The sequence below is a fragment of the Chroicocephalus ridibundus genome, chromosome 5 (genome assembly GCF_963924245.1).
Source record: "Chroicocephalus ridibundus chromosome 5, bChrRid1.1, whole genome shotgun sequence".
Classification (NCBI taxonomy): Eukaryota; Metazoa; Chordata; class Aves; order Charadriiformes; family Laridae; genus Chroicocephalus; species Chroicocephalus ridibundus.
Window position 1 is genome coordinate 72423081 of NC_086288.1, and position 21376 is coordinate 72444456.

At 40.4% G+C, this 21376-nt stretch overlaps 1 protein-coding gene across 5 annotated transcripts in view; it reads right to left on the reverse strand.

The window, feature by feature from the left end:
• Positions 1-18625, reverse strand: part of CLOCK (clock circadian regulator) — a 65681-nt gene extending 47056 nt beyond the window's left edge. The window contains exons 1-3 of one of the 5 annotated variants that reach the window (XM_063335721.1): positions 18507-18625; positions 7360-7461; positions 4187-4274 (exon numbers count right to left, since the gene is read on the reverse strand). The gene's annotated coding sequence lies outside the window, so the exon portion shown is untranslated. Of the gene's footprint in view, positions 1-4186; positions 4275-7359; positions 7462-7684; positions 7705-18506 lie in introns of those variants that run through there. The other 4 variants (XM_063335724.1, XM_063335723.1, XM_063335727.1 and 1 more) reach the window with 4 other exon arrangements.
• Between the last annotated feature and the right edge of the window lie 2751 nt (positions 18626-21376).

The window sequence follows — 21376 nt, forward strand, 5'->3', positions numbered from 1 at the left end:
TGACCTAGGATCTTGCTAGTAGCCTATTTAACAGTGGCCATCGAGGAACGGGATTCCAAAAGCTGTCAATATTCACAGGAAATCCTGAAATTAATACAAATTGTATGTTGAAGCCACATGCTAAGAGGCTAGTGAAAACAGCTGTACTGTATTTAAGTGCACATTAAGGCATGAAACCTTTTAGTTATGCCTAACACATTAACAAATACGCAAATAGAATAAGAATGAAATACGCACTTCAACATAATATTGCACTATTTGTAAAACAAGATTATCTTGCCGGCTTACAATTCTGATGTTTTGACTCTCGACATTTTTCTTCATTTTAAAATGAGGCTTGAAACTGCCTCCTCCCAAAGCTGCTATATGAAGCAGCTAAGTACTAAATTTTGATTTTTTACTTAACACATTGGTTTTTTTGCTAGCTAAAGTGCTACATACACACATGGCAGTAATAAACGCTCTAGTAGAAAGGATTATACAAATTGAATGGAGAGATGCTTAAGCCTAAGAGAATAAAATATACTTTTATAATACGTTGATGCTAGTTACAACATGAGGGAATAGACTGAATAAAAGCAACTTAAATTACACTGCAAATAACACGATTTGAAAAAAGTATCTGGCTTCATTAAAAAAATGAAAAATGCTGATTCTTGTGCTGCTACAACATTAGATTTTTTTTTAATTATTATATTATAGGGCTGTCCTTTTAAACGTCTCTGTCAATAGAAATCTTACTTGAATCTTGAAAATTTTATGGAAAACAGTCAAAGCTAAGGCCTAGATTCTGCAAAGATCTAATAAACAAGAAGTATCACTGAGTTTAGTCCTAATAGAATCATAGAATCATTTAGGCTGGAAAAGACCCTTGGGATCATCGAGTCCAACCATCAACTCCACTCTACAAAGTTCTCCCCTACACCATATCCCTTAACACCACATCTAAACGACTCTCAAATACATTCAGGGATGGTGACTCCACCACCTCCCTGGGCAGCCTATTCCAGTGTCTGACCACTCTTTCCGTGAAAAATTCTTTCCTTATGTCCAGCCTGAACCTACCCTGCTGCAGCCTGAACCCATTCCCTCTTGTACTATTGCTAATTACCTGTGAGAAGAGACCAGCACCAACCTCTCTACAATGTCCTTTCAAGTAGTTGTAGAAAGTGATGAGGTCTCCCCTCGGCCTCCTCTTCCTCAAGCTAAACAGTCCCAGCTCCTTCAATCGCTCCTCATAAGATTTATTCTCCAGGCCCTTCACCAGCTTCGTTGCCCTCCTCTGCACTCGCTCCAGCACCTCCATATCTCTCTGGTATTGAGGTGCCCAGAACTGGACACAATACTCAAGGGGTGGCCTCACCAGTGCTGAGTACAGGGGGACAATCACCTCCCTCCTTCTGCTGGTCACACTATTTCTAATACAAGCCAGGATGGCATTGGCTTTCTTGGCCACCTGGGCACACTGCTGGCTCATGTTCAGCCGCTTGTCAATTAGAACCCCCAGGTCCTTTTCTGCCAGGCAGCTCTCCAGCCACACTGCCCCAAGCCTGTAGCGATGCATGGGGTTGTTGTGGCCCAAGTGCAGGACCTGGCACTTGGCCTTGTTGAAGCTCGTACCGTTAGCACTGGCCCGTCGGTCCAATCTATCCAAGTCTCTCTGTAGAGCCTCCCTATCCTCATGTAGATCAACACTCCCGCTTAGCTTCGTGTCATATGCAAACTTGCTGATGATACACTCTATGTCCTTATCAAGGTCATCAATAAAGATGTTAAACAGAAATGGTCCCAACACTGAGCCCTGAGGGACACCACTTGTGACCGGCTGCCAGCTGGATTTAACTCCATTGACCACCACTCTTTGGGATCGCCCATCCAGCCAGTGCTTGATCCAGCAGATCGTATGCTCATCCAGGCCATGAGCCGCCAGTTTTTCCATGAGAATTCTATGGGGGACAGTGTCAAATGCTTTTCGAAAATCTAGGTAGACAATGTCCACAGCCTTTCCCTTATCCAATAATCGGGTCATCTTGTCATAGAAGGAGATCAGGTTTGTCAGGCAGGACCTGCCTTTCAATCATTGGCTTAGACATGTGAGATATTACACTAGCAGTAAGTGTGCAAAATTCTTGGGAATCTCCATACTTAAAATTATACGGGACAGACAGGGAGAACTCTTACAAGTATTACTTCAAGGTAAAATGATTTAACATTGGCAACTAATATTACTTAAATTTTTGAAACCTTAACAACTGCCATCTACAACCTCAAATTAAGGAATTCAGTCCAGGAAAAAAAAAAAAATCTGTCTTGATCCATGAAAGCTCAATGCACAGAAAGATGGTAATAAACGCAAACACCTGTGAAGAACACACCTCCATTTTTTGTCTTGATCCTACTTAATGACTGCAATAAAACACTGGACTTTTTTTTTTTTTTCATTGCAGATGAGTGACTCAAGCAAAACACTTAGGATGAGAACTATACAAGTTTTATAATTCTATATGAAAATTATGAAATTAAAGAAATCAGAAGACTGCTATTTTTGACAATTTAACAATATAAGCAGGGAAGAAAAAACAGACTAAACGACCAAAATTTCAAAAAGCAGTTACGATTTAGTCATTTGATTTACTGTCACTTGTAGTATTTGTCTGTTTCCTTGACAGTTTGTATTAACAAAAGTTACAAAAAAACCACCCACCATTAATGACACTTTAAAAGTTGTAAATATTAGCACCAAAACTTGTAACTGGATTTGTAGAATAGACACATGTCACAGATGTTCATTGCCCTCATCTACTGACCTATAACCAAAGTGAACAATTTTGGCTATGTCTCCACTAGCAAGTAATGTGGAGCAGTAGAAATGGATCAGTAGATCAAAGCAGCTGGTGCTGGCACTTCTATGCTAGCTGTTCAAGAGGGTTTAGTTTGGATTAGATTTCACCTGGTGTCCAGAAGCAAATATCACCATCACACAGGCCATTCAAAGTTTTCCCGGGTTTTAATAATCAATTCAGACCCGTATGTCCCCAATAGAGACAGAAGAGCCCTTTGCACCCACAGCAGAACTTACATACTAGTTTTCTGGGACAGGAATGTTGTTCAGACACACTGAGCAAGTATGCGACAAGGGGAGATAATCGAAAGATTTTCTCCAAATCAGTATTAATGATCCAAATCAAAATGGTAATGCATACACCAGAATGACATCCTACCTTCCCAAACCAGACTAATCAAAGCAGGTGTCATCTCACCAAAACAGAATACTTGAGGCAACTGAAAGACTGTACCATGGCAATCTGCTGGCTACCATAAAAAGAATTTATTTCCCCTATTCCACAATTCAGCAGAAGACACAAAACCAGATATCCCTCTCATTTTGGCTGCATTTCTCTTTTCTTCCTTTCTTCACTCAATCTTTTACATCCTTTTTTTTTCCCCACTTTAAATATTTCACTTCTTTTCTTGTCTCCCCTTTATTTCTCTCAGATTTTTCTCACATTTATTTATTTCCTCCTATTACCTGTGCTATTAAATACAGCAAGAGAAAACCAAAGATTCTGGCAACTCTGAACTTTCAGATAGAGCTGTCAGTGCTGGTTTTTATTTGGAAATTCAGGTAGTGTAGACTGAGACAGGTGTGTAAGCACTACTACTGTGATTTAACTTGCCCTAACTCAAACAAAATTCAAAAGATGAGCACGTGTTTGCTTCAATCATTCAAACTGATCTCTAAATGCAGTGCTAAGCAACTACGTGAATTGAGAAAAATCAGATTAATGACAGAGGAATATTAGCCTACTGAAATTAGCCTGGCTGTAAACAACATCTCAAAGAACAGCCACAGAAACACCATGACAGAAATGCAGAGAGAAACTAATCAAGCAAGTTACGTTACAGAAGAACTTCATTACAGAAACACTAGATAAAAATATATTTGGCATACATACAGCTTTTTACCTTAGGAGTAAAGCCAGGAATATATTGCTTAATCTTTGCCCTTTTTTTTTTTTTTAAATTTCTTTCTGAGCTATGTCATTTGTTTATATAATAATTGAATCTTCTACATTTTAGGTTAAATGCCAGACTTTCTCTTAGCATTGGAAGTTATAAACAGGACTTTGCCACACACGATTAACTCATTAGTTGCCTAGAATAATCAAAATATTCAGACACTCACCTAGTTTCACTGACATTCAATATACAACATCCAAGTAATCTTCCAGAAGGTTTTTGCAAATGAAAGAACGGGATTCACTCTGCATTTGCTACAATTTAGATGAAAAGAAAATTAGATCTCTTTAAAGCAATTCCTAAAGAAAAAATTTTTCAAAAAAAAAAAAAACAAACCACAGAACAACACCATACAGTACTATACAAACTTTCACATGTACATAATTTGAAAATTTTAAGTATAATGACAATCCTTTTAATTCCAGAACCTTCCTTTTGTGTGGACCTGGGCTTCAATGCAAAACACCGAGAGTTTTAATGGTTTTAATTCTGCTAATTCTGGTTTTAATAACAAAAATTAGTTGGCAGCAGTTTTCATCAACATTAAAAACAACTTATTCCATTGATTTTTTTAAAAGCCTATTAAACAATTACAGAATTCTAATGTAAGTATTATATTCAGATAATATATTATGTATATTATAATATAACCATTAAAAAATTCTGGTTTTAATAACAGAAAAATCAGAAACAATCTCTTTTTTCCCCTTAAATCTCAGTTAGGAACCAAGAGACCATCTTCAGATCATTAGTTCTTTATACACTATTAAACAAATTTTGATTTAATGACTCACAATTTTTCTTCACTGTGGCAGACAGAGCAGCCCCAGTAATTTTGACCAAGATAACGAACCACCCTACGATACTACATTTCCCATTCCTTGTGGATGGGCTCTGATTGTGCTGCTGCTACTCCTTATTCATTGCCCTTTTACAGCAGGTGTATAAGAACAAATCGGAGTAAGACCGGTTTGATTTCACTGTTCTCCTAAGTAAACGTGTTTTTACATAAGTAGTGATGTGGGCACGTTTCCAGAGAAGCACAGAGGCACTACTGCAAGCACTCACAGCGCCCCACAAGTCAGTGAGAAAGAGCATAACAGCTTTCGAATCTTTCTTCTATTTCTACAAATCAGTGCCAAAAGTATTTTCTCTATATTTAGTGATTTGCTTTTCACACTTCTATGAAAAACATTAAGAAAAACATATAAAAGCCATTTTTTATAAGTAAATACAAAAGTTCTGTAACTTAACAGTTTTAAAATGAGGATTTTCAGCACAAGTTAGAAAAAAAAAAAAGCTCTGAGGAAGAAAGACAAGTAAAAGGACTAATGAAAACATAAATGTGGAGGAAAACAGCCCATGGAGAGACAAGCAGGAAAGAAACTGAAGTACACCCTGGAAAACAAAAATTGTTAATAAAGCAAAGTAAGACTTCGTGGTCTAAAAAGGTTACTTGAAAAGCAACACCAAAGGTGCACAGCATGCCTAAGTTTTCAGGATGCTCAAAACGAAGTTTTTCATAATTTTAACCACACACAGTATGCATTGTTCAAATCAATCTATTTTATTATAGGCTGTTCTGAACACAAGAACAGCAATGAAGAAGAAAAAAAATAAAAATCAAAGAATGTAGAAAAGTTGAATCAAAAATGCACAACAGTTATGGAAATTACTACTGAAGCAGCACTTGACAGACAGAATCAAGAGTAGACGGAGGATGTTGTTAAGGAAAAGTACAAGGAGTGCAGAAGAAAGTCTCCTTATTCAGTGTTTGTACTTGACATTACAATGGAGTAGAGGAGATTAGGCCTGTTTACTTCTCACAGCCCAGCTCGAACATGCTCAGTAGCTCTGTCCGGTTATGACTAAAAGGATTTGGAATATATCTACCTCATCTGAGTTGGACAGATGAAATGGATTTACGTAAATCACTGAACTGGTACAAACCATATTTTCAGAATGTATCATGCCACCTAATGCAAGAGTTTGGGACGGCACAAAACCAAAAACAACCAAAAAAAAGGCAAAAAAAGAGTGCCTGATATTGCAGCATAACAGTTTAAGTTTTCTCCTAAAACCTCGAGTGCTTGCTCTAACATATGGAGGTGCTTTATCTTTCCAGTGGCAAGATTTTCGTTGCATTTTGAATCAAGAAAACAGTACATTCCTTCCCCTCATCCCATTCTCAGACACAGGCTGACTTACTGCTCAATGATTTAAGTCTTGCTAAATTATAATCAACTAAAAGCAGGGTCTTAGAATAGAAAGCGTCAAGCATCATTAACTACAAGCACTTCTACATGTAACTCCATTCACTTTCCTTCACGCACGACCAAACATCTCCAATGCACGAGAAGTCATTAGGAATATAGGAAGGGTTTCTGCCAGCAAGACAAAAATCATCCAGTTTCAGCAATGGCACAGCGTCTGATCTACCCAAATACATCAGTTTCTTGAACCCAGTCAAAAAAACAACGGAACATCTGTAAAAGTTTAACAATAATATCTACTTACAAAGAGAAAACATATGAACACCTACATGAAGGCGAGAGGGGGCCATGGCCATGACCCTCATGATACATTGAATCCAAACCCTTTTGTCACTCCTAAGTCAAACCGCGCTGTCTGTCGTGCATTTCCCTTTGTGTGACCATGGATGTACAAAGCAATTAGTAACCTTACTGCAAGATAAGACAAATCTTGCAAAGATGAAAATCTGCGTTTCCCTGGCCCATCTTCAGCTGGACAGTACATAGTGCCCAATCAAGGAAGCGGGGAGATGCCACCCTTTCAGAAATAAGATGACATGTGAACAGAGATATTGCTACTTGAACCCGTTAAGATGCATTATTTTGCTTTCTATATATTCTTACATTAATAGGGTATTAAGCTCATCTCCACTTTAACAAGAGCATCTGGAAAAAAAAAAAAAAAAAAAGCAACCACCAACACCCAAAAAAGCTGCGAGCACAGCGATAGATATGCCCATTCACTGCAACACATCCCTGGGAGAGAGATTAATTCAGTCTCCAGAAACCACCGGGCCACATCAGCACACTGCACTGCTGGGGGCAGTGCCATCGTGAGGTCTTGGGGTTTTTTTTCCTTCTAGCTTCCAAGGCAGCTCAGGTACAGTTAGTTCAATTGTTTCACTCTGTGTTCCAGTGTACAGGATGAAAGCTTATTAAAAGCTCATTAGAAGTTTATTCTTGCCCCCACACAACATTAATTTCAATCTCAAACTGAAGTGTAATGTCTACCTTGCCTGAGGTTGAAAAAGAGATGCTTCGTTTAAAGCATTACTGTTCTAGTAGCAATAAAAATCTACATACTTACTTAAATTATCTAGAAATGCATTGTGCCTTGTAGAGTGGGTGGGTAGCATTAGTAGTCCAAATGTGATGTCATCTGAGCAAAAGTCTTCTTTGGCACAGTCTTCTGAAAAACAACAACAACAAAAAACCCCACAGTTCTATAAAGGTGAATCCATGCAAAACAACTTTTAGACCTGAGCCCTTGGTTCCTGCTCTTTGCTTTCTCTCCTGCCATTTCAGTCACTTTATTTCCATCCCTAAACTGTCCACGGCTTCACTTTCCAATTCCTCTATCCACCATAATGAAGTAAATACACATGAAGGAGAACTTCAAAATTGTGTACCACCTTTTACGTAGCTTTGGCACTGCCCAAAATCCAGATCCGCGAGACAAATGCAACAGCCTAATGGTAACACTAAAGTTACGGTTCTGACATTGCCTACAAAACATTAATATTACAATTATTATATTACAATTGCTTTGGGGTGTATTGTGACCTTGCAGAACACCAACAATACACCAGGCAAATTTCTGGAAAGACAATACATCAGTACAATCTTAACTCTGTGTGTGTGTGTATATGATGGTTCAAACAGGAGATGAGATCCACCTCAGAACACAGTTTAAAACTCTCCGAGAACATGGCACACAACAGTGTAAGAAAAACTCAAACATCTTCTCCTCACTAATGAAAACTAATTTCACTAAGCTGTACTGAGCAAAAGCTAACTATACAATAGGTATTTCTATTCACAAACACTCTCCTTATTCCACAAAGAAATACCTCCCCATCTACTACAGATCATAAGTTCCACATTCCTACATACAGTGCTGTGTTTTAAATACGCAGGCACCAATTTGGTAATAAAATCTTACCGCTGACAAAACTACTGCTAGTTATTGCTATTGATGCTTTATACTCAGCACTCCCACGTGGCAGGGCACATCCTTTAAGGTATACATAAATCTATTTCCTTCCATCGTATGCAAGGATAGGCAGATTTCCTTTGACACACAAAAAAAAAAAAGGAACATCAAACGCCCTGTTCTTTACCACCTTGTCCCCAGTACATACAACATAGAAAGAAGCAGCTAGGGAGGAAGAATGCCAATATTTGAAGAAGGTCTACTGGTCCAGTCTAATGGGATAAGCAAGGCAGGCCATTATCATTTACTTCTCTACTTTTCTATGCAGTAAAATGAAATATTCTGTTAGAAATCAACGTTTCTAATCAAATACCAGTATAATAAGAAATGCCAAACTGTACCCTACGGTGCAGGAAAAGTGCCTAAGTGCCATTTTAAAAAACAACATATACAGAAGTTTATGAGAGGTTATTTTTCATTTCTTACGCCAGCAATACAAAGACTAACATAATTCAATATAAATCAACCGTAAATTTTATCATCTGTATAAAGGTAGTACCAGTTTAACTAAAATAATTTTGAAAAGCAGTTTCAGTTATTTTAATGAAAAAAAGTTTGCGATCCATTTGACTTCATAAGTGGTAGTGCCTCAATTACCTTTGATGTTAGAAGCTTGTATAGCCTCACCTGAATTGCGCCGAAACTCATAAAAATTCCTCAGCTTATACAGAAACTGGGTGTAATAGGAGATAGTGACAGAGCAACACAAACACCTGAGATTGAATTTTCAGGCACAGTTGCCTGTTGTTTTCCTACTCACTTTAACAGCGAGTTAAATTGACAGCTAAATTTCTGAAGGGGTTAAAAAAAAAAAACCTAAGTACTAGAATTTGCGTCCTGACTTTCCTGCCAAACCCATCAAACCAGCACATGCTCAAATCCTTTTCCTTTCTCATCTTTTTTTTTTTCCCCCAATAAAATCCAAATCCATCAACATAATTTATAAGTTTTTAAATATCTTTTTCCTGCCCCATTTCCTAACATCTAGTTACTTCTCATCTTGATTCAGACTGCTCTTCTGATTTTATTATGCTTTCCAGATCCTGCAAAAAACACAGATTTTCCCTCTTTTCCTTCAAATCCCTATAATATTTGGACTTGCTTTATGCTGTCTCTTGCTTCTGTATTCTCATGTTCCTCCTTGCTGATGTACCTTATTCTGTTCTTAGAAACGACAACTTGTTTAATTCACTCACTATGACTCACTTATTCATTTGAATCCTTGTCCCCATTTCTGAGGTCATTCTCCTCATTTTCTATGTCAGTGCAATTAAGATCACAAGCTCTCCAAGGCTGGAACTGTATCTTACTATCTATGAAACATCATGCAAAGCTTTAGTGCAGCACAAAATGTTTAGCTAATGCTTCTGAGCTGGAAAAAAAAACAAAAAACAACAGTTTGAAAAAAACCAAACCCTGAAGTACAGTATTTTAACAAAAAAAAAAAATTTTTTTCAGAAAACATATTTTAAGCAAAACTGCTGAGATGTTAGAGAGTTATCATTGGAACTACTACATTAGTTTCATCCTCAACCACACAACTGCTAGTAGTAGCTTGATTATATATAATGAATGTTGCTGCCGTTGATGGCAAGAAAAAATTTATTAAATCACATTACTACATTAAAATTTGACAGCAAGAAAAGTGTGTGAGTGGGGGGGACACACAACCTGCATTCCTATTCCGACAGTTCTTGGAAGCCGTGATTCATGCTGCTACTTGCTTTTCTAATCACAGTCAGAGGAAAATCCTGTTTCCTTTAGAATATTTGTTGTTACTATGAAAACTACTTGAAAATAAGCACAAATCAAAGTCACCTAACTATTGTGCAGTCCACTAAGATATTTTAAAACTGACGCATTTTAATACTTGAAATTAATGAATTAAAATTTGTGAATTGAGCAGCGAATTCTCTAGGAAATGAAAGTAGCAAGCTAATAGAATTTTCTTCACTCTCACTAAGTCTATCAGAAGTTTCTCTAAGCCTATGAGTAGGACAGACTAAAATTCTCCACTGAGACTTGATAAAAATCTTATAGGTTGAAAATAATGAGGTAAATTTCAGTCTGCTGTTTATCATGGTTAATAGGTAACGCGAACATAGGCAAGATAGGAAAGAACCAGAAATGTCATTCTAGACAGAAGTCCAGCTCCTTCTGCTTTTCAACTAATAACTCCATGTTACAAGACAGCGGAGTGGGTTTATGGGAAACCCTATTTGGGAGGTACTACCTTTTTTTCCTATGCTGAGAGAAAAATATTAGTCTTTGGCTATTAATGGACATATTCCATACAGTAACTGGTACAAACAGACATCTTTAGACGGCACCCTATCAGTTTTATCTCTCTACTATTAAAAGCACTTATTCCTTACGGCCTTTAGATGGAAAAGTCCTATTCCTTAAGGTCAAGTTACACTTTCTTTTCCTTTTTACTACTGAAAGCGAAGTCTAAGTTCTGGTCTTTTCAAAGAAATACACCAAAACCATTTTTTGCCCCTGAAACAATGGGAAAATATGAATTTAATCACACCTTAAAGCTATTCTGTTTATTTCAGAAGGATTTATTTTACATACTAAACCAAACCCTGCAGTCAGTGAAATATTGTACCATCTAATTCTGATCAGGACAATAATTCCGTGGCTGATGGTCAAAATACCTTTTATCAGCTCAACATTAAGCAAGTTTTTCGGTGGGCAGTAAAGCACCGTTCTGATAGCTCTCCTCTCCCCCAGTACGAGGAGCCAGCTTCCCCTGCCATCGCCCCTCTGACGCACCACCAGATCCTCAGTCCCCATCCCCTTCCAAAACAGCCCCATGTTCTCCTCAAGCCCCGCTGGAACATACAACCCTCTCCGGTTCCTCTATCCAATGCAGAGCCAGCGCTTGCTGAAAAAAAGCAGGTCAGAGCCAAACCCGCATTGCATTATCTCTGTCTCAAGAGAGGGCAGCGACGTGTGTTCCTCTCTACCCAGTTTGCCTGTTTTCCCAAAACCTGTAGGAACATCATGGGCTTTGAGATTTCTCTCTCTCCTACAAACATGGTTGCAATTGGTCAACGATTTCAAAAGCTATTGTTGAATATGTAAGGAAAGAATGAGTGAAAACCAGGAAAAAACATAAATTACATTTCCTTAGGAAATTGGGCTTAAAAAAAGAGGCAACTCCCTACAGCTTTTAATGGAGAAAATTTCTTGGTTGTTTACTGAGACAAGGGAAGTAAGCAGATTTTGGCAAAATGTATCCTGATTTCTTTGGCTTTTCATAACTTCACACTTAGGTTCAAACTATACCTTTAGCGGACTAAGGACTGGGAAAGTCACTCCACGTAACAAACACTTTTTCCCTAATATATCTTGAAGCTTTTGGATGATTGATGAAAACTCAGAAGATCCAAAGCTTTGGAATTTCTCTGACAAGATCCATCTGAAAAATAACAAACCACTACCTTACCACACCAGCAGGAGTCTACCCTCTCTGAATTCACAACCACCTACTCGCCAGCAGCCACCACCAAACTGACAGAATATTGCTCTGTCAGGGTGCACGTCAGTAAGAGCCACAACCAAAAAGGCAAAACCAGCCTCTCACATTACACTAAATATGCAATGAAACAGATAAACACACACATCAAATGCTCCTAAATGCCAGAAACTAATATTTACTATGACATTAAGAACTTTAGTCAAATGTAAAAATAGTCACTTATGTTTTATTTACAACAGCAGCACATTCTCAGAATTGGAAATATGACATTAGCTATATTAATACAGTTTATTTTGAAGTATCCTTTTTTTATTAGGCGCCTTAGTATCTCATACTCTCATTCTCTAAGATCATAATTTAGTATGCGAAAATATGTATTTCCTCAAGATTTCTAATGCACGTTAGGAAATTCTCCTTCCTACAACAGCCACTTGTTACAGGTCTGCCTCCTCTACGGTCACAAACACTTGCCTTGATAGTGTTTAAAAATGTCCTGGAACTTTCTGGATACCCTACCAGTTCAGCAGATAACGAGACGTTTACAGAATCTGAGATCATCCTTCTTCAAGCAATTGAGACATACTCACAAACTTGTGGAGCTACAAGCTAAAAACTCTTGTAGATGATGTTGTTAGCGATACTAAAACCTACTATAAAGTACTTAAAATTCAGGTATCATGCTGGATGATCAGCCCATTCCCAGATACTCCGCCTCTTCTCTGTGTCCCAAAGCAACACCACTACCATGTGACGAGGTAGCAATTAAGCTGTGCTGCCTGCTCTGTCTGTAATAGGCAACACTACCCTAAACTATAGCCTTCACTAAAAGAGATTATTAGCAGGGCACAAAAAGGGGATTTCATACAACAGGATCCACAATTCTGAAGTACCAAAACCAAGGAGAGTTGCATCACTCAGAAAGACTTTTGAAAAAGTTAGTAGGGATGCAAACCATAAAGGTAACCAGTGAACACAATATTATGCCTTCACCTTCACCTGTTTCTGAAGGCCTAGGGCACAGGTAAGGTTAGTACTCACAATCCTGGTCCCTGTCCTTGACAAGCATAGCTAAGCTTTTCATAGAATAGAATCATAGAATCGCCTAGGTTGGAAGGAACCTTTCAGATCATCGAGTCCAACCGTCAATCCAACTCTGACAAAAACCATCACTAAGCCATATCTCTAAGCACTACGTCTACCCGTCTTTTAAATACCTCCAGGGATGGTGCCTCAACCACTTCCCTGGGCAGCCTGTTCCGATGCTTAATAACCCTTTCGGTGAAGAAATTTTTCTTAATATCCAATCTAAACCTCCCCTGGCACAACTTGAAGCTGTTTCCTCTTGTCCTATCACCTGTCCAACCCTCACCTGGCTACAGCCTCCTTTCAGGTAGTTGCAGAGAGCGAGAAGGTCTCCCCTCAGCCTCCTTTTCTCCAGGCTGAACAACCCCAGGTCCCTCAGCTGCTCCTCATAAGACTTATGCTCCAGACCCCTCAGCAGCTTTGTTACCCTTCTCTGAACCCCCTCCAGCACCTCAGCAAAAGGTGCTCCCATCAAAACAGGAGTAATATATTCTTTGAACATGCCAGCAGGTGGAAAAAGATGCCCTCTCATTTTGTCCAGTAGCATGGGTTACAGCACAGTAACCTGCAACAGAAAAGTCTGAAAGCCAATCTCTGTCAGAAGGGGTTCAAACCGTAATCTCTCAGCAGGTGGATCAACTCGCAACTTCTCATTGTGGCAGCAATCTTCACAACATGGAAGAAAAAATAAAAAGGAAAGCTTTGCTGGACAAAACAGAACCAGCAGTGTGCAACGCCTCTCTAGAGAGAGGGGCACCCAAATTAAGAGAGACGAGTCCTGGTTACCAGTTCCTAATGGCATTAAAATTTTAAATGGAAGCAAATACAAAATAGGCTTTGGAACACAGGCCAGAACACAAGTTCTCCCCTCCTTTTTCTCCAACAAAACAAGTGGCCTAGTATCTCTCTTTGGCCCAATTAGACTTTAGTCATCTTATACACAAGCAAAAGTGGATTTTTAGGGTTTGGAGTTTTGTTGGTTTGTTGTTTGTTTGTTGATTAAAGAGACATCAACAAAACCTCTTCCTCCTCCCCCTCTTTGTGTTTCTGAACAAAAGAGAGAGTCACCACAGGGTTTTGGTCTGAGTCCAATCCCGTAGGTGTGCCTGAGGTGTGGTTTGAACATGCCTTTGGACAAGTGAATGCCTAATTTACAGATTGCCTAATTTATGAATAGTAAACAGATTTAGATGCCAAGATGCTCAGTTGTGACAAGATTATGGATGATCTGAGCGAGAACAAAACTTCAAGGTGTTTGGAAGACTTTACTAGTGAAAACTTAGGGACCTGTAAAGTTTAGCCAACACATGGCTACAATTTTATTTGGGCTAGACACCCAAAATCCATCTAAATCACAGTTTTGATTCCTGTATATTATTTTATGGATCTGGCCATATACCAAAGTAACATACATCAAAAACCTTTTCAGGCATACCTGTAAATATCCTTTTTAATGGAACTCTAAAAGGACCTCTACAGAGGAGCAAGGCCACATATATTTAGTTTTTAAATCCACTTTAAATGGATCTGTCTTACTCCACGAACTGTTTTCTTCTATTTTAACATAAGCATAGTATTCTAGTGCCGTTTATCTTGTGGTACCAGGCTGTCATTATAGGTAAAGTAATATTAGCTTCAACACTGAAGCTTTCTCACATACTAAGATTATTAAATTCAGTTATAAGGATGAAGCATTTAAGTAGGTACATTTATGCCTAATTTGGCTACATTTCTATCATGAAGATGAGAAATGCCCATACTATCTACTAAGCTTCATAAGATTCACTCTCTAAATAGAGGTTTTTATCAGTCTTGAATCTCGTGGGTATATCTAATTTTTAAGGATCTATATTTAATAAAATATTAATACTACTAATGATGATTTTGTAATATACTCAGCAACGCTCCTCAGAACATTTAGTGATTTTAATGACAAAATGTAACAGTTGGAAAGAGTCCAAAGCGTGCAACACTAAACTACTGAAAGAATCTGAGAAGCCTTGTTGCTTCCACATAATATTAAATATATAACAACCGCAGAGCACTGAAACTTTTTACATATATGATTATATATTCTGAAAGCAGCTATAATTAAGAATTTATATTATACATAAAAAGTATGGCAAGAGAATATTAAGGCTATAAAATTAAACACTCAGGCATGAGGTATGCCAAAATTAAAGTGGCTTTTGCATTACAAAGGAATTTTGTGGCAGCAGTAGGGTTGAGAATTCAATCCTTCAGGGCAGCACACAGCTGCATTAACCATGAGTCTCCCTCCTCTTCCGTGATTTTGCATTTCACATCTTTCACTCCTGCAACAAACGAGCAGGGAAACAACCAACAAACAGTTTCAAATTATTACAAACCACCATCAACCCAGTTAACAAAATAACTAACTGCAATAGTAACCTTTTTCCCCCAGGTGGACCACCCACAACACTGAATGAGATACCTTCCCATTAGATACAGCCAAATTTGCTTGTGCCAGAGTTACAATGAGACACTGGAACTTTTCATTTCAGACTCTGCAACCTGACTGAAGGCGTGCTTCCTACACCTTTTTCTATTCTGAAAGACCACTAAATTCAAAATACTAATACCAATACCACTACTAATAACTCAGTACTAGTAGAAGGTGAGAGAGACCATTGAATGGTTTGGCTGCGTATCTGAGACCACAGACAGACGTTTTTTTCCCCTCCAGAGACAAAGCCACCTTAAACGAGCTACTGCTTTCCCAGCAGCCTGGCGACTCTCTCCTGTTGTTCTGCCATCCCTTCAGTGGTGCCAGTAGAGCTTTCTACAGGGTGAACCATCTCAATTAACATAGAAAGGTTAAAAATATGCTGCAAAATGAATAAAGAGAAGGCAAGACCAGCAGGAACAACTACTGATGTCTTTGCTATGCAACTATCTACTAATACCTTCTATCCTCGGAAACATTTCTAGATCTGCTTTATCATCCAGCCTTGATAATTTCTAGGATTCATTTGGAAATGAGTACTTTAAAAAGGCTGAAACACTAAAATGCACTTTTCTTTACTTCAAATATCTACCAAAGTCTTTTCCTCAAGAAAAACAAACTCATTACAATGTGATGAAAAGGAAAGCACCTTAGCTGTAATTCTGCTTCTTCCTAATTATATGGAGTGTTTTGTACTAAAAACTATATTAGAGTACTAATTTTCTATTCTGAGAGGAGAACTATCCATATTATTAATCTACAAAACTAGGCTGAAGCAGTGAGGCTTTAGACAGCAAATTATAGATCTCTCCTGAAGGGGTGCATAGCTAAAAAAGGAGCTGTTTTGAAATTATGAAATTACCTGGAGAATAAAATTGCGTTTTTGATTCACAACTATTTTCAACAAAAATCTATTATTTTTAGTATATACAGAAAAAATCACAACTTTTCAATTTGATAAAAACATTTCATATAAAGAACACGTGGGGAGTATGGGGGTCAGTAACTCTACTACTAATTTGTATCTTCAACTTTTTGCACAAATTTAGAATAGGGTCAAAAAAAAAATAGCAAAAGCTCAAAGCTCTTGAAAGCCGCAGTTTCCTTGGCAAGACCAATCCATCCATGAAGATTCATGACTTCATTGAAATTCTATACTAACAAGATAATTAACCAACACTACAAATTAAATTTAAAGTAATTACCATGCAGTTTTTAAATTGCTGAGTACAAAAAGTGTAAAGTTAGCTACAACAGAGAGTCTATGGGGTCCTTAGAGCATTAATAAAGACATTCTCTGCTTTCCTCACATCCTTTTATTTTACCTGTATGTTACCTACAAAACTTTCCCATGTAAGAACATGAAGCGGAAGAAATAAAAACCAAACATGGCTGAATGACATCCTAAACTATTAAATATCAACCCGGGAGATTTTTTTTTTTTTTTCCCTGTTTGGACTGTTTGTTAAGAAGAGGTAACTCTTGCCTTGCCAGCAAATTTCTCAGACCTTAAAAATGCTAGCGCCCACATTCAACCAAAAACTCTAACCCGAACGTGTAATGTTTGGTAATATGAAAGCAGCATCTCTAACACTTTTGAGAAAGTATCTTAAATGGATATGTATGAAAATCAACAGTTTATTAACAAAAATAATCGCAAAGTTACTAGTCCTGTCAAGTAGAATTCCTCTATTATAACAGTCAAATACTGGCCACCTGCAGGTATTCATAGACAAAATCAATTTTATTCCTGTAAGATTGAACAGGGTGAAACAACTGCAACTACTCATATTGAACTTTGCCTGGACTACCAGAGTTGAGGTGTATTTTTCTCAAGTTCTTCTTCCACTAGGGTATTTGCTTAAACAATCCTCTTGCCTTCTGGCACACCTGTCACCCAGAGAAATGCGCTAGGTTAAATATAACCACATTAAAAGGGGAAAAAAAAAAGTAGTTAATTTTAACCTGGATCATTTCCCCAACCCAGTTACAGGCCAGAGTTCCAGGAACCGTTGTGCTGAGGGGGGCAGCAACGAGGTGGAGGGCTGGGAGCAAGGCACAGACAGGCCTGTTTAAGTCAACAACGCCACCAAAAACGCCGCTTGTTAAACTATGTCATCAAAAAAAGATACTTACTTGAAGGATTTAGAGGATCAGGATCTATTATCAGCCATTCTGCCTCTACATGACACTTCATATCCCAGTTACAGCTATACCTGACTTTCCTTGTGCCTCTTAGTAGGTCAACTTTTAACGTGTACATGAAAACAACGGTCTTATAAAAATCTCACTGCAAATATGTTTGATTAGTTTACAAGCATGCCTCATAATGAAAAAAAAATAACAAGATTTCGAACTTATATCCAGGCCTAAAGCACCAGGAATTTGAAAGCGAAGCCAACCACAAATCCAAATCTACCTTAAGAGAAACACAAAAATGAGGTACCAGGGATTTCCAGTCCCTCGCTGGTCGCGTTTCACACAGGCTCAGAGTATCTGACACACCGATTTTTAAGGATACACCTCAGTCGGGAGGGGACCGGGGGTGGGCCACCACAAAGCCCTCACGTTTGAGGGCACGAACACGTTGTAAACACCCCAATAAAGTTAGCAGAGGGGAAACAAATCAGCCCGTACTAAGCCCCGCGGCTCTAGCCCCGCGGCCGCCGGGCCCCCTCCAACCCCCCACCGCCCCAGGCCCCGCCACCCCGTCCCGCCGCGGGGAGGGCCCGGAGGCCCCGCCACGGCCGGCTACCCCTCGCCGTGCAACCACCCCCCCCATCCTCCTCCGGCTCACCGCGGTGCGGCTGGGCTCGGTTCGGCGGGGGATGCCGGGGAGCCCCACGGCGGCGCAGCCCGGGCAGCGGAAGGTTGGGGGGGGATAAGGAGATGGTGGCGGTGGCGGGAGCGGCCCGGTCGGGCGCCGGGCCAGGCGGGCAGGGCTCCAAACGTGCCCGGGAGTTGTGACAGGAGCAAAGTGGGTCACCGGGCCTAGCGGCTGCCCCGCCAGCGCCCCCCGCCCCCGCCGCCGCCCACGCCCTGACCAAGGGCAGCCGCTTCCCTCCCCGACCGCCGCCGCTGCCCCCGAGGCGGAGGGGGACCTGCCGCCACTGTCAAACTTTAACGTCTCCCCTCCGCCTTTCCCCCGCCGCCGCCTCAGCCGGGCCCCGCCAGAGCCTCCCACGCCGCCCCACAGCTCCTCACCGGGCCCAGCACACCGCCCGACCTCTCCCGGCGATCAGCCTCTCCCCGCGCCGCAGCCCCGAGCCCGCCGGCACAGAGCTCTCTCCTCCAGCAGCCAGGCCCGGCAGTATCGTTCCCCCCCCCCAGTTCGGCCCCCCCCCGTTCCCCGCTCCTCCGTCGCCACAGCGCCTGCGCCGCCGAGCCCCACCGCCGGCAGCCGCGGCGCCTCGCGCCACCGCGCGTGCGCCCGGGCGCACTGCAAGCAGCCGCTGCTCCAGCCCCGGGGCCGCCGCCGCGCATGCGCGGGCCCGGCCGACAGCCCGTCTGCGCCTGCGCGCCCGGCGGGGGGGGGGAGAGGGGAGGGGGGCCGCGCGTGCGCAGTGAGGCGCCGCGCCGCCCTGACCTGGGCTCACCTCGCCTCACCTCACCCCGCGCCGCGCCGCTGAGGGGAAATGGCGGCCGCGGGGGCGGCCCGGCCGCTCGCTGGGCTGACGGTAGCCGGGCTGGCAGGTGGGGGGACCTGGAGCGCCGACGGTGCCGCCACGCGTTATTTGGGGGTACAAGAGACCCGGCCTGGCGGTATCTTTTATCGGTGTGTGCAGACTTAATGGAGCGGCAGGGAACGGGCTTGTCTTTCTCGGCCCTTCGTACAAGGTTCTTCATACCGGTTTTATAAAATAGTCTTACTTAGCGTTAAAAATAAGAAACGACCCTAGCCGAGTTTAAAATCTCTACGTTTGATGAAATCCTGTAACTTTTAAAATGCCGTGCTAATATGGCACGGTTTGTGCAGTCTGCGCTGTGCGGCGCTGACATTGGCTGCCGGGGTCTGGGGGATTTCTGGAGCAGCAAACTGTGGCAAGGCCCACAGCAAGTCAGTTTCCCGCTTTCCAGCTTGAAAAGCAGCAGTTTAAGTCCCTTATTCTGGTTTGCCAGCCCTTACGGTTTGGTTTGGGTTTTTTTATGTGGCTGTAAGGTAAAAGAGTAACTGCGAACTTGATAAACTGAAGTGCCCTGTATGGGTTTTAGTGTAAGGGCTGAAGTATTTGGTTAGGCAGAGCACACAGGAGGTGTAGATTTCTTAAGAAAATGTATCATTTTGGCACAGGAAGACACAGCTGTCACGGGGCTTTGCAGGGCTATCTCATAATAAAATTAGGCATTCTTGTGTTTGTGTTGGTAAAACTTATAAAAGCTGTAAGATGTGCCTGTGCTATTGACTGCAGGGAAAGTTGTGAAACAGCACAGCTAATAAATACAGAGAGCATCAGGTGTCAGGGTTAATCGGAGATGACTGACTGATACTGCACGGTCTTTATGTACAACTATAATGGATTCCAGCTGCCTGCAGGACTGGAATATGCTTAAATGTGCAGTGATTATGTTAGCATAAACCTGTTCCTGCAAAATAAAACATTGCTCAGTGCTAATAGTATGTAAATACTCCCTGCTTTCTTTCTCAGTTACAAGGATGTTTATTTTTAAGTTGATCCCCTAAACAGCAATATATCTAAAAACATAATTACAAATGTGTATCTGTAGGAGCTTAATTAGTGTTTGTGTCTGGAATGAAATAAGGAATTTGTCTTGGCTGCACAATCTCATGGATTTTTCTTTCTGGTTTACTTTTTGGGTAGATCACTTTCCCATTTTGATTCACCTTGTGACCAAAGTCATCTGCAAAGGTTTTCTAGGGGCAGGAACCTCTTTAGCAGTAATGCTGCTAAAGAGCTAACCATGAGCTCAGTTTTTCCACTGGAAGAATTTTAAAAAGCATTAGCAAGAACGCTTATTTTTGTTACTTGCTGATTCATAATACTCTATTTCTACCTTTCAATTGAGGAAAATGTGATATAAACAAAATTAATCATTACAATAATACTCCTGTGATAAAATGTAATAAAGATAACAGGATATAGCAGGAATGGAAAATCCAGGAGAAAATGCAGGGATATTTTGCAACAAAAATGCATAATTACCAGAACTAGAATATAGCCAAGAAATCAGGAGACTAAAAATAGCATCAAGCTGTATGTATGAAATTTGCTGCGAGATCTTTAGTAACCACTAGTAATTCTTCAGTAAAAGAAGGCAGAGATACTGTACTGTCTGACTCCACACCTTGCATGGATGGGAGCATAACCTCTACCTACTGCAGTGTCACAGTAGCAAATTACTCTCTGGTATTTGACAAGATCAAAACAGGCAATGTAGCTGTGGAAATCACACATATTTGCATTTTTCCACCAAGGTTGTGGCCTAACCAAGGTAATTTTTTAACTAAGGTAATTTTTTTAATGCTGCTTCTCTTTTGAAAGTATTTTAAAGGATCCTGCAGGAACAGGACAGAAAGCTTAGAAATGGTGTGGGTTTATGAAACTATTCTCCACCTAGAAATACTGTTTTTCTGGCTCTTACTGTCAACATGAGTTTGCTCTGGTGTGTAATGATAGTTTTGTTTCACTCACAAAGGTTACATGAGAGCCAACATAATTTTCAGACGTTGCCAAATTACAAGCAGGAAATCTTCTGAGAATTACTGAACGATGGGACTAAACTGGGTCAGAAATGCAGAAATTTCCAGTTTACTTCCATTAACTATAGCCATGTTTCCTGCGGAACGGTCATCGCCATCTTGTGCATGATATGCTTCAGAGCCATAGAACAATCCTCTGCTCAGAATGTTCCTTTTTGATCCTCACTGGCATATTCAGAACAGGATCTCCTTGAGGAAGCTTCTTTTGAAACTAAATTTCGCATCACTCCAGAATACTAAAATCAGGGGATTTAACAAAGGTGCAGACTTTAAAGCCTGTTACAATCTACATAATCCTTGTAAAGCAAGGTTTACTAATGTTCATTCCTAGACCCTTTTCCTACAAATGGTGTAA